We start from the raw sequence: 8,044 nt of genomic DNA on the forward strand, positions 1-8,044 counted from the left end.
GATTTATCCTGCCTCCACTGGCTTTTATTATGGCCTGTAATTTCTCCATATGCCTCCCATATCACACGCTTGCTGCCTCACCTAGCTGATCTCCCTGGGCAGCAGGAGGCTTAAAGCCTGGAGCCCACCAAGCTGACCGCAAAAGACTAGTGCCAACCAAGCCTGACACGCAAATTATCTGCTCCCACCAATTATGAAAATCTGCGAGTAGAGCTGTCTGTTGTCATACAGCCCAATCGGAGAGCTCGGTTTCACCGACCAGCTCCGACGCCCTTTCAGCGTGTTAAATCAGCCAAAACTGCACCAACGGGGACCGACTGTGTCCGACTGCACCACACACACTCTGATGCGGCTGCAGTCAGCGAATTTCACAGCAGGGCGATGGCTGAGATCGGCTCGGTGTGTTCCAGGGTTAACAGCAAGGGTGTGGATTTGTAACCCAGTGATTGTTAGTTCAAGTCCCATAAGAGGCTCAGTACAGTAGCCAGGGCTGTCGGTGGGTAAAAACAGAGGTGTTTTTCCTTTTTAAAAGATACTGAAATGAAAATGTTGAACACTGATAGTTTGGCTTTGAATTCACATCCCAATCAATGTGAGAAACTTTTTTTAACACCACTTCTGATGTGTTCATTAATGTATTAACGTCAGTGGTGACTTGCCTGCAGCCCCTGTGGCATTTTATAGTGTTAATTTGAATGGGGGGGGGGGGGAAATAAACCTTGTCACTTGTTTATTTCTAAATTGGATGTCATTTGATCAAATCTTGACTGGTTTTTAAAAATCTTTCGTTCTAGGGTGACGTCGCACCAGCTAATCTTCTTTGACCGCCCCCAACCCGCCCCGCCCCCCCTCCCCTCCGCTCTTTGAAGAGGAAAGTTTTTTTTTTTCCTGTTTTGCAGTTTTTGTACATTCCCCCCTTTTCTGTGTTGAATAGTTTACATCCATAGAACACGATGGAATAAAAATAAACTTTTGAGTTTTTAATGTTGTGTTTGGACTCTTACTGCATTTTTTCCCCTTATGAAAAATGACTTTGATTATGAAGGTTGGCATATTACGGGCACACCTTTTCCCTTCCCCATTAAGGAGTGCACGTTTCGCTAAATAAGGTCCTGAACTGGCTGTGCCATTTCTTGCGCAAGTCTGAGTCAAATTAAGCAACGCATTACACATTAAGAAACCCCATTGTTAATCTGGGTAGTTATAAACTCCTTTTAGTGTTAATTTCTCATTTTTGCTAGCTTTCAATTTCTGGGCCACTGTTCCATTTGATTTTTCCTTTTTTGGGGTCGAAAGCAATTTTAAAATAAAAGTTTAGTTTGTTTAATTGCATATGTACAATAAACCAAAAAAATAGTTCTTGGTTTTGGAAGAATGCATGACGACCTGAAATGTGAGGATCAGGGGAGGCTAGCCAGTGGGGAATGTGTTCAAGACTGGCTGGCTGCCCGGTCCTCCAGCCCCCTTCATCCATCCATCCATCCATCCATCCATTCTTCACCACTCATCCAGAGAAGCTCAGACTTTCTTCTCCCCAGCCACATCCTCCATAGGGATACTGAGGCATTATCTCACTGGTGTGTCCGGGGCCTCCTCCCAGTTGGACATGCCTGATGCACCCCCTCCAGGGAGGCGTCCAGGAGGCATCCTACCCAGAAGCCTGCATGACCTCAGCTGGCTCCTTTTGATGAGGATCTCTATGGCTGAGCCCTGACACCCTGCAGATGATCCCACACTGACTGTCCATGTCAAAGTCAGCGTGTAGATGTGGTCGTCTCCAGCTTCTGCTTGGAGTTGAGGCGCCAGTCAGCTGATCAGTAGCTCAGCCTGTGGTGTTGCTGGGGCCGTGGAGTCGGGGCTGTGAGTCTGACCGCAGTCAAAGCGGAGGGCTGAGAGATGCTGAAGCTGACAGGTATGACGGGCATCACACGGGGATGCAGCACCGCGTAAGGCAACAGTCATTCGACTGAAAGAGAACTATTTATGTGCAACATTCTCCATATGTGCCGATGGGCTTATTCCACTTCGCTAGCTGCGAGTTACGTGAAAGCCGGTTATCACGTAACTGAGCTGAATCACCCCTGGAATAGATGAATTAGATGGACCATGCTACTGACATAGCTGCCTAGAACCAGCGGCTACTGCCTTGCCAATAAGTGTTATGACTCATGCTCTCCATCTGGGTATTGAATGACCTCACTGTTGCTATCTTTTTTATGCTAGATGTAAATAAAATGCTATTGCTCAGATTCTTCTTTTTGGTTATGTGGCACTATGCCAGATGGTACCAGTGTGATCAATCTTATTGAACTGTCTTTTAGATAATAATGGCCTGCGTCTTAATGTGCAGCTTTAAAATGTATTAAGACCCCAGCACTCTGGACACAAAGTTCACAAGAACTTTACACCTGTTTATTTCTGAGAGATCGAAGAGCCGTGGAGGCATAAATAATGATTAGCCTATAACTGAAGGTTCAAATATATATATATATTTTTTTTTAGTTTTTTGCATCATTATTTTGAGGAGAGGTTATAGGTGGTATGTGGCTCAGATTTCTGTGATCGGAAGGTCACCGGTTCAAATCCCAGGGTCATCAGAGTAATTTCACCTTTGGGCCCTTGAGCACGGCCATTAACCCCCATTGATCCAGGGACCCTGGGTGACCCTGCTTTCTCAATTGTGCATCACTTCGGATAAAAGCCTCTACTAAATAAATGTAAGATATAGCTATCTCCGCAGAACGTTAAAGAGAGTCTGAATTTATATGGTCTGTGGAAAGTTTACAGTATGTTTTATAAAAAGTAAGCAGTTCTTAAATAGGGCGACCCACATGTTATTTTGCAAATGGCAACGTATTTATTAGAATAAACGACTTATGTATTAATTACCAGTCTTGAGTTCTATATACACTTGCTCATTGTGGGTTTTCTCCTACGCCTGGACCTGCCCGCTGGACCTACCCGCCGCACCTTATTAAATCAGTGTCGATCTTCTGAAGTCGGTATAACAGCCACCACAGTGAGTCGCTGTCTATCGGATTGATCAGATTAAAATGCTGGAAATTTTCACCCGCTTCTACACTGCAAGCGATTCAAAACAAACACTTTTTCTTTGTCGTTTTAATAATTAAGTAACTTGATGTCTTAGAGCTCAGCAGCAGCTTCCACCGTATAGTATTAATAGTACAGTCATCAATTATTAAGTCTCCCTAATTACCAATCACCTTCCTCGGTCCCTCTTGACTTTGAATCTGAATCCAGGGAACCTCCTAATATTTCCCTTAGTAAATGAGATAATTATTAAATATAGGACATTACATTTGCTAAATATAGAACAAGGATTCATTGTGACCGCGAAAATTAATTTTAATGTACGCTGTAATAGAATGTTTATCTAGACCCATCAGTAGCCTAATATACTGAAATGTCACAGTCTGCCATTGCATCAACACAGTACAATCAAGGTAGCACACAGCCCAGAGTAAAACTGTTGCACTAGATCGCTTGTTTTCCCTTAACCGCTTTCAATAAATGTATCTATGTGTTTATGACCAGAAATGTAAAATTATACGCAATTATACTTACCTCACATTATACTTGCACTACAACTGTAACATTGTACAACCTGAGCCATTTTATTAACTATTTGCATATGTATATGTACACTGTATTTATGTCTTGATAATGTATATTTTTACTGTTCGTACTAAATATATGGAGTTTCTCGTTGAATCTCATTGTACTGTGTAAAATGACAATAAAGGTATTCAGTTCAATTCAAAAGATTATATATATGAGCAAAATATTATCTTCCAAGTAGTAAAGAATTTAAATGCCGTTTTAACGTTGATGTGGGAGCCGGATATTTCTGGGGGAAGCAGATGCCCGGATCCCGGAGCGGCTGCACTTTCTTTTCCGGGACAGTTACTGGAAGCGCCTGTTAGCGAGGAATTAAGGGCTAATTCGGATGGCCGATCGATGGAGCTGGTCTGGTGTCGAGGACTGCAGCACGTGTACCGGTAGCGGCGAGGGGCGGCTCCATGCAGCCAGAACTGGGGCACCGGGACAAAATACACAATGTTTTTTATTTATATGTTTAAAAACATTTTTAAAAAACTGCAGAGTCGTGCAGTAATTATCATTTAGTGCTTGATATCTATGGCTGAGAATGTATCCAAGGCACAATGAAATTATTTATAGTAGTCTAATCAGTTATTCCATTCCATTATGCGACAAAATTGACCAAAACGTATGTTGTTTTCCCTATATATATATATCCCCTTTAATGAATGAATTAAATGGATAGCCTTGTGCTTGTTTTTCGTGACGTCAGATTAATACAAAGAGGAAGCAACAAGGGGGAATTTTGGTTGATTAGTTTTGGAATGAACAATTTCTAGTGCCGAGACATATATTATATAAAAACCGGAAGACAGAGATGTCCACTCTCATGTGACACTCATATTACACAGGTATGGACTGCGGTTCAGGCTTGCACTCCATCTGCGGAACATGACCAGCAAACACAACGCCGCCGTGTGACTTGAATAATCTGGCACAAATCATTAATGCTTGATTCATTTCCAGTAGGCTTGTCTCAGAGGAGACAAGCAGAGAATCTTTCTCGAGGGAGAAGAACAAATGCCAAATATTAAAGATGTGCTTGCTTATGTAAGGCTGCAAGAGATTTTTTTCCCTTCCCAGTGCAAGCCAAACTTACACGCTCACGACACTTTTTGTAATATGTAAATGTTTATACACGAAATCTGCACCGCAGCTCCAGGGGAACCGTGTGTAGGAGAGAGTACAGGACTTAGCCATACCGCATTAAACATTTTTACTTAAACTTCACCCTAGAGACGTATAACACGTACAAAACTTTAAGCTGCTAACGTACCGTGCAAAGTGTAGCAGAAACTGACATACGAGCCCCGTGTCAGCAAACGTGGGTGCTGGCAGCTTTGCTCCCTCAGGCGCGCTGTCGAAGCCCTGGTATTTGCATCGGAGCTCCTATTTTTAAGCCGCAGCTCCGAACCTGGAGGCAGCGGACCGTCTCTGCGCCTGTCGGCCTCTTCCTTTGATTTGTGCGCTACCAATTACACCAGCTACAGGTCTGAATTTTAGGCAATTTTGTATAATTTGCTGAAAGAAACCGAGAACACCAGAAAAGCAGAGAGGTTAAATTATTATTCACAGATTCTCCTCAAGCTCCATATAATTCTGTCTTTGATTCCGTTTCTTATTAATTTAGTTATTTGTTTTTTTCCCCTTCTATCCCACTATCCACTGATCCATCCATTTCCCAAGCGTTTATCTCACACTCAGAAAAACAATTAAAATCTGTATCTTTGCTTGTCACTCGGGTTTTACCCTTGTAACTGTACATACTAAGGTACAGAAATGGACTCTGAAGAACATCCCAAAGGTACAAACAGCATTAATGTACCATCAATGATACAGAAATGTCCCTCAGAGTCCATTTCTGTACCTTAAAAGGTACAATTACCTACAGCTAATGGTACAATTGACAGACCCTTGAGGGTACAGCCCCAGTGACAAGCAAAGGCACAGATTTTCCCCCTTTTTTTCTGAGAGTGCATATGTAGTTGTGAATATTTATTATACATCAAAATTACGATTGGTGTGTGAGTGTGCCCTGCGATGGGTTGGCACCCCATCCTGGGTTGTCCATGCCTTGTGCCCATATTCTGTGGGATAGACTCCAGATCCCCCATGACCCCGAATAGGTTAAGTGGTTAAAGAAAATGCAGATGGCTGGATGGATGGATGGATGGATGGAGTACAATTACTTGAACATTTTTGGTACTTGGGGAAATGGTTACAAAGTTTTTCTCTACATTGCCAATGACGTGATATTCATTTCACCAGCTAGCTCTGGTGTATGTTTACTGGGGGACATCGTATCTGTACCTTTCCAAGATCCGCAGTGGAATCAATAAGTCAAAATTAATCACAGGGAAAAAAAAACAGCTTCCATTCAATAAAAATGGTCAGGCTGAATTAGGGATGATTTCCTTTGTCAAGGGCGTCATGTTGGCTCAGCGGGAAATACTGTCACCTTATACCTCTACAGCTGGAAGAATGAATCCCACCTCCTTTGTGTGTGTGTGTGTGTGTGTGTGTGTGTCTCAGATACTTCTGTGGCTAGATGGCAAAAAAACAGGATTTCAAAATGAATCATGAAACTTAGCTACAGTTGTTTGAGGGGAGTGTGTGTGCATGTGTGTGTGTGTGTGTGTCTCTGTGTGTAATATAGAATGGTTCATGTTACACTGAGTGTCAACTTAGAATAAATGTAATAATCCAGTATACTGGGATGCAGTGGCCCCGTCTCCCATGTATATGGACAGACCACAGCTGCAGGAATGGAAATGATTGTTGATGCATGACTTAGGGTAGGGTGGTTACCTCATATTCACCCAGGTCCATTACCTCTAATAACTGCGCACTGTGACTTGTTAGCGAGTCTTCACTGTGGTTTCATTTACTGGGCAAATACTGAATGTGATTGAATGGACCACAACAGGCATTCAGCGGCAGACGGCGGATCTTACCCACAGTCCGAGCTGTTCCTGCTGTTTGTCTCCTCCTGGATATTTGCCAAGCCTGTTGGATAAGAATATCAACATGAATGGTTGGGGGCTGATTATTCTACTGTATGAAGACCGTGGTGGGGTGTTACAGAGATGGGGAGGCAGCTGTGAGGACAGAATGCTTGTTGGTAGAAAGAAATCATTTAGTGCTCTCTACCAAGAGAATATTGCCCTTCTGTGATACTGAGAGAGAGAGAGAGAAAGAGAGAGAGAGAGAGAGAGAGGGTCAGAGGAATGGACTATTGTGTTGCATCCTGTTTTGGAAACATTATCCTGCACTTTGCTTTTTTTTCAGCCATGGACGCCAGTAGCTACAGTAGCTACAGGGCATGGAGATTGTTGGCGTGCCAGAGCTGAGGAGGTGGGGATGGAATTGACTGCTTATTGTCAGTATGCAAGGAGACAGAAGCTCGGGTGAAAGTCAGTTTGTCGGAACTGCAATAATTTACGACCTGCCGCGCCTTTGAGCGGCTCGCCGCTGTCTTTTATGTCGCACTATGAAATTGGTGCAGGTTGTTGATCGCCGTCTGTCATCAAAGGGCCTGTGGGAGATTGCAGGAACAGAATTAGCTGATTTAAAGGTAAAAAGAAATCCGTCAAATGTTCAAGCACACGGTCACCCTGCTAGGCGGACATAGGATGCCATGGGGGTGTAAGGGAGGATGGAGATGGAGATGGAGATGGAGATGGAGATGGAGATGACATTGAGCTACAGTATTGCGCAAAATCTTAGGCAGGCAAAGAAAATGCTGTTTAAATGATCTTCATGTCGGTGTAAAACTGTGATATGCTGCCTGACAAAGTGTCAGCTTAGTCAATCCATTACTTCTCCTAAAGTCACCCCAGGATTTGCAGTAACCATCCAGGATACCCATGTATTAGCTGACTTGATCACTAGCATATCCTGTTTGGTTAATCAACGCCTCATTGAGTTATTTAACTAATTACATTAATTAATTAAATGAACTGGTGGTGAAATTTAAGAAATACATGGAATGGCTGAGGTGCCCCTGAGGAGAGGTTTGGGGACTGACAAGATATCAGCAACTTTTTGGAGAACAGAAGAAAATCCTAGCTGTTAGTTATTATATTGTGTTACTCTTAATTTAAATACATTTTAATGTTAAGCTGTTTTAATGTTAATTTTTCTGTAGCAAATATACACTTACTGCCAAGGTAAATAGCTTTAAAATTTTTATTTCCCTGCCCAAGACTTTTGCACATGAGTATAGTTCAGCCATGCATTCCATCAAATCCCATTTGTGGATTGTGGCTGGCAGACGGGGGGAGTGTAAAGGAACACCAGTTATGCATTGTTTACATCACTCAGTACTGGGGGGGGGGGGGGGTTGGATGAAGAAGCCATTCACAATGAGCAGAGACGACCCTCCCCATAGCCAGCATGCAGTGATGCTCTGCCCCTCATCCCC

General features: G+C 43.0%; 1 protein-coding gene across 1 annotated transcript in view; it reads left to right on the forward strand.

The window, feature by feature from the left end:
• Positions 1-984, forward strand: part of ilf2 (interleukin enhancer binding factor 2) — a 12,021-nt gene extending 11,037 nt beyond the window's left edge. Inside the window, exon 15 of the mRNA XM_023801375.2 lies at positions 795-984. The gene's annotated coding sequence lies outside the window, so the exon portion shown is untranslated. The remainder of the gene's footprint in view (positions 1-794) is intronic.
• The last annotated feature ends 7,060 nt before the right edge of the window (positions 985-8,044 follow it).

Source organism: Paramormyrops kingsleyae, chromosome 9, assembly GCF_048594095.1.
Source record: "Paramormyrops kingsleyae isolate MSU_618 chromosome 9, PKINGS_0.4, whole genome shotgun sequence".
Classification (NCBI taxonomy): domain Eukaryota; kingdom Metazoa; phylum Chordata; class Actinopteri; order Osteoglossiformes; family Mormyridae; genus Paramormyrops; species Paramormyrops kingsleyae.